The following is a 10,260-nucleotide window of genomic DNA, read 5'->3' on the forward strand; positions in this document are numbered from 1 at the left end:
CTTTGCTCGGCCAGGGCTTCGGGCTGAATGGAGCTGTCTGATAAATCATATTCTGCTCATGGATCACCAGTGGGACATGGTGTATTTATATATTTAGTGGCACAATACTAGCTTTCTCCCGACATTAACAACAGAGAGGATTTCTCAACCAAATTGCATCCAGGCTCTGTGATGGAACTGAAGCCTGCTGATTCTATAATTCATGAGATATCATCTATATCTGGGCACCCGTTGCACATTAAATCAACAGCAAAAATGTATAGAGAATGGCAAATATTTCATCATAAATATTGAGTACTTCTTGTTCTGCATTACCTTCCCTGTACTGTTTGAGAATATCATTACCAGTGTTCTTTCTATTCTCACTGTATCTCAAACCCCACATTATTATCTATAATTATTCTCAGAGTGCAAAGTGGTGATATTAGTATAGCTACAAAGGAGTAAATCTCACATGAACACTTCAAAAACCTTGTTCTGGGAGGCTGACCCTACAAACACAAGCATTTCCTTTTTATATTGGTATATGAAGACAAAAATCCCCTTTCCCTCCTTAATACATCACCATGCTTTGGGAATATTGATAATTGAGGGATTCGCTCTTCAAAGCACTTTGCATATCAAAAGAACAGAGCAGCTTGGTGATGTGACAAACATTTTATGGGAAATCTGTAGAAAGAAAAAAACCCCAGAAACTGCAAGAAAAAGCTGTTCAATGTCTTCCTTAATATCTCTACAGAGATTTCAGATTAATCAGCCAAGGAAATCAGGTCTGCTTAATATTATTATTATTCCTGATGTTGTGTTAGTCCCTGGGAGTGCTCACTACAGACCAAAAGCCCCCCTTTGGGCTAGCAATCAGACAGTCCCTCACCCCAACCGATTTCCAACGTAGCTTGCAGCCTACACATAATACAAGACGTGCACACACACAAACATAAATGGGAAGAACCGAGAGAGAAGAATTGATCAACTTCATCAACAATAGCTTTTCACAGGCCATCAGAAAAGCATTTTGCCAGGCACTGTAATCAGTCAATATTTTACTTTTATGCTAGGGCTGGGAAGTAAAACCCCAGCCCTGACAGCTGACATAAAATACTGACACAAAACACTTCATAGTCCACTTTGAATCCAAGATCTGACACAAAAGCTGAATCCCAGGCTTTGGTCCAAACTCTCATAGCTAGAGCAGTAATTGTAAACATCACCCAGAGAAATGTAATTGGGGTACATACTAGGAACCTCCGCTTTGCAGAAAGGTTGGTGTGCCCAGCCCAGCTACAGCACCCTATTCCCTTACAAAGCCTAATAACACCTGTAGCCATGAAACTCCATCTGTAATTTTCCAATCCATTACCTCTCAGTCTGGCATAAACAGGGTCTTATAACTCTCTTAGCAAAATAAACAATAAACCCAAACTTTGCCCGTTTGCACCTTCACGCTGCCAGATTTTCTCAGAGCAATTTCCACCATTTAAAGGAAAACTGGCTAATCCTTTCTGAAACAAACTTGAATCCCCATTTCCTTTTCAATTCTGCACAGAGCTCCCTTATAGGCAATCATCAGATCTGCATAACAAACTCCATCTGGGGGCACTGGGGCTTTCTTAGCCTGGATTAAGTCTTGAAGATCTTTGCTTGTAAACACTTGCCAAAAGATGCTTGTGATTAATTGGCCATTTCCATTTTACAGAATGTCAGTCTCAGGGTATAAATAATAAATACATGATGTCTCTCAGGACTCAGCATCCAGGGTGATCAGCTGTAATCTCATTTGCAACAAAGTGAGTCAGACCTTAGTCTCAGTGAGGTTCTCACTCATTGCTCTGCTTTCTTCTTTTTTTGGTTACATTTCTTCACCCAGAAAACTAAGCCTGGATTAAGGAAGCGTGCTCTTGGGAAGTGCCAATTAGGGCCTTGTGTTTAACTTCACTCAATGCTTTTACAAGGCAGCACAGAAAATGGCTTCCCTGTTTTGTTACAGGAAGGAATGTGTTATCCAGAGAGATGCAGCTGGGACCCAGCTGCTTACGGCAGCTCTGACCAAACATGAATGGCTTTGACGTAGAAGCAGGAAGATGATTTGGCTTTTCTCCCTCTTGAAGCAATTGCCCACAGGATAAAACTTTGGATAAGTGCCTGTGGAAAGAGGAATACCATAGCCATCTGGGATCTAGCCCAGTAGTTTTGTTGAAATAGATGCACAAAGCAGAACTTTCCACAGAAGAATTAGCTTTGCAATCATTACCTATTCTTTGCCTGGGTTCATGTGTAGAAGTGGACACTAACTGCAACATGAGGAATTATGAACTGAATTTCCTACAGAGATCAATGAAGCATGGCAAGGACACTGTGGCACCAATCAGCTTTGTATTTCTACAGGTACAAACTTGGCAGCAGGCTGAAAGGCAAACCAGACAGGTAATTGGCATCTGAAGCAAAGCAGAACTTGGGAACACCTGTTGCATCTTCCTGCATTGGGCTTCATGAGGTGTGTGTACACAGTTGTCTTCTCCCAAGAGGTCTTTCTAAACATCTGCTTGCAAGCACATGCCAAAACTGAGGTACAGACCAGCACTGGTATTTATTATGTCTGTTTAGTGATTCCTGATGGTCCTTCCCAAGAGGTACAAACCTAAAACATGGTCTTTGCTTAGTTGCTTCTATGGAACACACCTGCAGGGAAAAGAACTCAAACATGGGTTTCATTCTTTAAAGCAAAACTGGGCTTTGACATTGAGGATCATCTCTAAGTCCCCAGAGCTTGTGCTGAAAAATAATAGTAAAAAAATTCATGTGGGGATTTAACAGCTCCCATCTGTTGGTCTGCCTTCTCTGTCCATTTTTTGTTTAGTTCATGCAATAGAAGAAAATGAGTCTACTAAGAAACATAAGGAAATTATATTGGTAGAAAAAATAGAAAGCTAAATAGGAAGGATTATGCCACACCATCCAACCTTGCTTGAAAACACAGAAGAAAAACATGGTAAGGAGAACTAATGAGTTACGAAAGTATATTGACTTGGAGTGGGTCCTACCCGGCACATTCTAGCCCAGGGGCTCCCAAACTGTGGCAAATGGGTGGATCACAGCTGATACATAAACTGCTTCAAACCAGCTCACCCACAACTCATGATCTCACAACACGGCAGAAGAGACAGGGAACACTTCTGAAATGGCTCCGCTAATTCTTCTGCATGAAGCTCTTATAGGTCGTAGTTCCGCTTCCAAAAGACACCATCACTGTTGCTTTTCCTCTTCACAGCCCCAACTCCAGCTGCTGATTTACAACCTCCTGTTTCCCTCTGACCAGTCTGTTTCTCTTCTCCAGACTATCTGGTTAACAAACATTTCCCAGGCAGAATAAAAACTTCCACTGGCTGTAATATACCCGCAAAGGCCTTATTAGGCCCAGAGAGCATGAAGTCACAAGCTAACTCTATTTACAACCTTTTTTCCCAATTTACCTTTATCACACTATCATGGCTTACGTTGAGAATCACACTCTTCTGTAGCACGCATGTACCATCCTGCAGAATTACTGCCCATCCAGTAGTTCTTCCACCTGATGATCATCATTTCCAATGAACAGAATGGTACATTTACCTAGGAAATGGTGTCCTTTTTTTTTTTTTTTTGAGTTTTTTAAGTTTTTGGTTGTTTTTTGTTTGTTTGTTTTGTGTGTGTGTGGTTTTGTTTGTTTCAGAACATTTATGAAAGTTGCAGTAACCTTTTTAAATTTCTAATCTTCTCAGCCACTGTGTTTGCCATCCCTCTCAGTTTGGTGTCATTCCCAGTTTTCATAGGCACATTTTTTTCTCCAGCTAAGTCATGCTTAGCCTGAGATGGCTACCCCTGGGAGTAACCATTAGACACAGCTCTGTATGTAACATTCCAGCTGCTTTTGCAGTTATTTTGTCGTACATCAAAATATGCAACAGCTTCCAAGCCTGCTTTTGAGAATGTCACTCAAAACAGCATCAAAGAAATTATTTACCTTGATTTTAATAAGGCTATCTGAAAAGCCTGCTTCTCTCTCACAAAAAAAGATTGATTTGACATAATTTGTTTTTTTTTTTAAAAAAAAAAAAACTTATTTTTCCTTTTACTTATTATCTTATAAGTACTTATAAATGATTTAATAATTTGTGTTGCTAGTTTCCAGTAACTGAAACATAAGTAGTACTTAACTCCCTACCATCTTTGCACTCCCCCATCCCCTTTTACAAGTAGATATTATATTTGTAACATCACTGATCCTTTCAAGGAAAATCATTATTTTTCCTGAGACCATTTTAGCCAGTTTTATATTTGCCTTGAATTAAATTCACTTGACTCAGCTGATTTGAAAACATCTCCACTGTTTAAGCACACTCTTGACTGTTCCTGTTTTATCTTGAATCACTTTTTGCTGCAGGTGACCTTTGTAAATGGACAGGCTTCCACAGCTGTCAGTTATTTAATTAGCTCAAAAGGCAGAAGCATATGCTGTGGGTTCAAAGGTTTTAGCCCAGCTGAAACCCATGTAACTATCAGGAGACATCTATATAATAGAATTTAATTTTACTTCTTTAACATGTTTTCTTTAAGAAGTAAAGAGAACATGAAAGGTGCAACTGTTCAGCTCCAAGATGTGAGGGAATTCTGACTCTAAAGTTTCTTCTACAGCCTTAACCAGGTACTTTGTGTCTGTATATTATGAAACAGACTCAACTACAGGAGCAGGTCCTTTTTTTGTCCTGTCATACATAGCCTCTTTAAATACATATTGAGATATGAGAGGAGCCATAAGACTTTTGCCTCATGTGTTACAAAAACTGGGAGATATAGACTGAAAAAGGAAATTCTTATTATTATGATAATTTAATTCTTAAAATGTCATTCAGTTATCTGGTTTCGTCCAGCAGGTTGCCCGTGTTCTGATTTACAGATCACTTGAACCCAAGTCACTCACCAGTAGGCACTGGTTATGTGAGTCACATTTGCTTAGCGCTCAGTTTGAGATGCAGCTACATCTGCCTAAGTGCTGAGCATTCACAGGTGTTCATGAAAGGAGCTTCACTTTCAACACATAAAATGGATTATTATGTTAAATGTTTAAAAAAAATCAGCTGTAAGGCATCTCCGAGGGGCACTCAGACTTCACAGGCATTTGTAGTTTTTAAAATCCTTGTGCCTTTGTTGCCCTACAAGTTTATCAGCATTTATGTCACATACAATTGCAGGGGGAAAAAAAAAGTATTTATGTAGAGTACTTACATGTGACAGTGGCATGTATTATTGAGAGATGGTTTTGCACAATCTGTGCAAACGGTTTTCAGCCACACTTTGAAATATAAGGGCAAACCAAAATACTGGATAGGCTTCTCATTAAATACTTTCCCATGCCCCTGCTATACAAGCCTGGCAAGCCAGAGAAAAATAGCATGAACACCTGTGACTGCTTCAGGTTGCATACCTGTGCGAAACAAGGAAGGATTACTTTTCTATTAATATATTAAAAATTGGCATAGTGTAACTTCTTAGTATTTGCCATAGCGCTTTCGCGGCACGAAAATGCATTTCTAAGGCGGAAAAAAAAATCCGCAGTGGGCTTTTTCCCCTGATTTTCAATTCAGCCACTGGAGGGCAACATGGTCCCAGTCTCCTAGGCAGAGGAAGCGCTGTAGCCTGCAGAATTAGGTAGTGTGCACCCAGCAAGCATCACCAAACTGCAGAGGAATTTCTGCCTACAGGTGTGTCAGAAATCAGACAATAACACCCACCCCATGTTTTTAAAAAATATTTTTACATTGTAATTTTTTTGGAAGGTAGATCTATAAATTTCTTCCTACACCTGAAATCTATTAAGCTGGGCTTCTGCTTAGGGTGATATTTTCATGAGTTCTAAATCCATGGATTAGCCAAAGGATTTCTGAAAGAGGCGATGCGAGACCCACTCAGCCTGGTATCACAAGAGCTGAAATATTTCCCCCTGCTAAGTGACTGGAAGCCTGACGTGTTTTTACTCTTGAAATAACTCTGGCAGACTTTTCTGAATTAGTTGTTAAATCCATTACAACACATGATATATTTATTACATTTTAGAGGACTATCAGCAGTGTAGGGTCTGATTTTCTTTAAAATTAATAGAAATAGTTTGGTGTGATTGAACTTCAGAGCAGCTGGGTTCCTGGGGAGAACCAGGGAGTTCATGTCAGATGTTCTTACTTTGGGGAAAGCAACAGCCCAGCAAAACAGAATCAAATAGTATTTGAAAAATGTTAAAGCCAGTGTTTTAGGAAGAAATAATAAAAACACACTAGATGCCAATAAAATGAAACACCACCTTAGAAACTGGGGGAAAACACAGACTGCATTATAGGACACAGCAAGACAACATTTTTCCCAGAAGTCTTGTATTGGCTGCTGCTGTTTCAGATTGTGTTATTGCAGAAGCAGAATGTCATCCATTTTGTTCTCCACATGCTCCTGGTTTCAGAGTCTGTATCTCACCTTTCTCTGTGCAGTAAGTCTTCGTTTGCAGCCGTTAGCAATCCAGCTGTGTTTTCAGCATCTCTAGAAAGCACCTTCCTGCAGCAGAATTGTTCTGGACAGGCTAGCTGGGGTAACTCACTGAGTGAAGGATTTGCTTTGTGGATACACGAGGATAAGCCTTTAGTATCCTCCACGTTTCTTCCTTCCCCCACCAGCATCATGCACGTATGCACGCACACACGCTGGCTAATGGTTCAGTTTAAGCCCTGTAGCACAGGGATTTGTTCCTTATCCAGCCAGCCAGCCAGCAGGAGGGGATGGGGAGAATCTTCAGCTCCGAAACAAGGCTCTTTCCGAGCTGGGAGAGAAGGTCCCATTTTAAACCCCTATTTATTTCCCTGCACCTGAAAGCAGATTGAAAGGATGGAAGTTCGGATATTTGGAGAAATATCAGCCTTAATGGACTTTAAAAATGGAGCATTGCAAATATGGAGGATGGAATGTCACATTTTAAGGCCTTTAATGCTTGTGAGTTCCCAGCTTGCACAGCTTGGGAGGACAAAGCAGCAGTGTGAAGAAGGGAACTGCTATTTGAGAGGAAAGGAGGAGGGATTAAGTTTGGGTTTTATTTGTGTAAATTGATGCTAATCCGTGATACTAGCAGATATGTGTCAGTGTCAGATGTAGAGGCAATGGAAGAATAATTGCACGTTTTTCCTGTGAGTTATTTTTTGCAGGAATTCCTTGGAGGGAATGGAGTCATCAAGATGACAACTGCTTATTTCTGCAGTTTTTTTGTACTAGACAAAGCAGACATTCAGATTTTTTTAACCTTCTGTTAAAATAAATGTCAAATTTAGCCATCAAAAGATACCTGATTTTAGGGCGGAATTGGAGCCTCTGAGCAATCCTTCTGTAATGATGGGGCTGGCTGAAGTCTACCACCAAATGAAACTCTTGCCTCAGAGTCTGTTTCAATAGTAGAATTCGTCACTTCAGCAGGTGTAATGGCATTGCAGAGGAGTCGGTATTATTACCTGCTTTGAGTCGCTAAAGGTAGCTCTACCAACACATTTGGTGAGAAGGGAGATGTCACACTACATGTGCCCTGGGATGATACTGCTTACTGTGTTAAACATTTAACTTCTCTTTTTTTTACTATACGCAGCTAGTAGGAATTATTTCTGCTCATTTCTGAAGTCACAAGGGAGCTCATTTGAATAAATTAATGAAGGTTAAAATTGCTTATGTTTATTAATTTTGTGTGTAACTTTTACATGGTTAAAATGTTAAGGAAAATCTCCATTATGATGGAAGGATATTCTAGTAATTGCCTGTAATTATAAGGGCAGCTCGCTAGAAATACATTTAAATACATCTTAGCAAAATACATTAGAAGGTGACACTTCCATAGATTAGGGCAAGTAACGTATTTTAGGAAGAAAGACTGAATAAATGGAGTGCTCTCCTTAGGGCAGCTACCCCAGGAGCTGTTGGATTCATGCCCAGCATTGATGCTAGAAAAGCCATACTTATGATATTTGGGGTTGTTATGATTGCAACTGCAGGTGATTCAGATAACGAGGCTAGAATAAATTGACATACATTGTGTTATATCACAATAAGCCAGTTTACTCTTATTTTGTAGTAGAAATAATTTATTAACTTCCAGTATCACTGTAGGAGCAGAAAGAATTTGGCATGCATATGAAGATAGTCAAAGGTACCTTGAAATATATTAGTCCTAATATACATTTCTGATGGAGGAACTTGCAATAAATGAAGCCCTGAGGGAACAGGTTGCTGGGAGGTGGGTTTGTATCTTGTTTGCCAGGTAGAACATACTATCAAATTCTCTAGTTATCTTTTTTTATCTTGTGAAGTTAAATTTCCAGCTTAAAGAAATGGTTGGAAAAAGGAGCCCTAAGACAGAGAGATCGCACCTGGGCAGAAATTTTGTATCTTAGAGGGCTCCAGGTCATATTCATCCATGGCATACCTAATTTCAGTGGATGCAAAGCACAACAGATTTTAGCTGCTCTGTTTTGGTGGGGAAGGTTTTATGTTTTAGCTCACTAAAAGCAAGGGCATTTTTTTAACACAGGAACAAATGCATTGTTGGCCTGGCTCAAGTGTTCTCTTTATTCTAATGCATTCTGACAGACTTCAGCTACTGTGTAATGACAAGAAATTAGGGAGACTAAAAGTTAAAGGAGCTGGGTAACCAGAGGGGATCCATGAGAGCCCCTCAAGCCTCTTTCCCTGAGCTGCCCGTTCAAATGCAGCCACATTTCACCCATTTATGTGAAAGGATGCTTAGGGGGCTTTATGAACCCCATGGCAATTTACCCTGTTATCACACAACCACAAGCCCTCCCTCATCATTAAGTGGCTGCCTGTTAAAAGAGAAATCATGCTTTAGTACTTAAGGCAAGCAGACATGATGTCCCTTCTAATTCACCAAATTAACTGAAAAGTCCTTTTTCCAAGTGGATTAGCCCCCTTTTATGGACAGCAGTATTTGGAAAAGGTCTGTATTCGCTTCAACCTCTCTCTCTTGTGAGTTCCCATTCCCATCCAGGGAATAGATTTGGAAGGACAAATCTACTCAGAAATGAATCCACATTAAGCTAACTGCCTCCACATCAACAAATCTGTCAGTTCTCAAAGAAACTGGGATGCGTAAGTCACCAGGCAGAATTAGCACCTTCCCTACCCCTGGTGAAACACATGATGCAGTCATACAGGTGTGTTCTGCCTGGTGAAAAGGTCTTCAATAGGAGTCTCTCCCACTGCTAACCATTATCTTATAAAATTATCACCTTGTACCTCAAAGATGAGAACTGCAAAGACTAATAACCTAATTCTCTGGGCCCCCTACCTCCATCCCACCCTGCCACATCCAGGAAGCCAAGTGTCCTTCACCAGCTTCCTCACTGGAGGTGGGAAGTCCCACATGTACATCTCCCACACGGGGAATCCTGTTCCCCTGGCAATGTTTGCAGCAGGCAAGAGCACCTTCCTGGTAGCTCCACCTGCTGCGTTGGATGTGGCAATAATAGTTTGAGGAAATGACCTGTAGGTAGCCTTTTGGCTCAAAGAGCTGTTACACTGAAGCTGTGCTAGCCCTCAGCTAGGAGTTTCATTTGGTTTTTCCAAAGATCCACATCTCCTTCTCAGAAGAAAAAATATGTCAATTTTTTGCCTTGTGCTAGCAGGAGGGTAGGACTGTAGTAAGACTGTGTGGGAGAGCATCAAGGGTGCCAGTTAATATTTAGACACCTCAAAGAACTGTATTGGTGGATTGTCCTTTGACTTATAATAGAGACATGTCTGGAATTCTTAGGGGTGGTAAGAAATCCTCCCAGCACAGCTGTAAATAGCAGCTCCAAGTCAGAGACACGCAGACCGTATTTGTAGAGTTCAATGTACTTCCTATTTTGGTATGGAAGCGTGTCCCTCCCTACAGGTCCTTGGGGCTAAAACCAAGCAGATACTCAACAAGTGAAATTAAATCAAGAAGTTTTCATTCTTGTGCTGTGAAGTAAAAACATAGAAGAACCCAGAGTCCAGAGCTATGGCAGTTCTGGATACACACAGGTTAACAAGAGGTAAAACTGACACCCATTTCAGGCACACTTTAAAGTGGGTCTTCAAAGATAGTGATTTGTAATCAATTATGAGCATAGAATGACTGTGTCCATCCACCATTCTGTTTTTAACACAAAGTCAAGCAGAAGCATGAGAGCAACACTCTTCTAAAGCCACATACATCTTTAT

The sequence above is a fragment of the Streptopelia decaocto genome, assembly GCF_964273445.1.
Source record: "Streptopelia decaocto genome assembly, chromosome: 6".
Taxonomy (NCBI): domain Eukaryota; kingdom Metazoa; phylum Chordata; class Aves; order Columbiformes; family Columbidae; genus Streptopelia; species Streptopelia decaocto.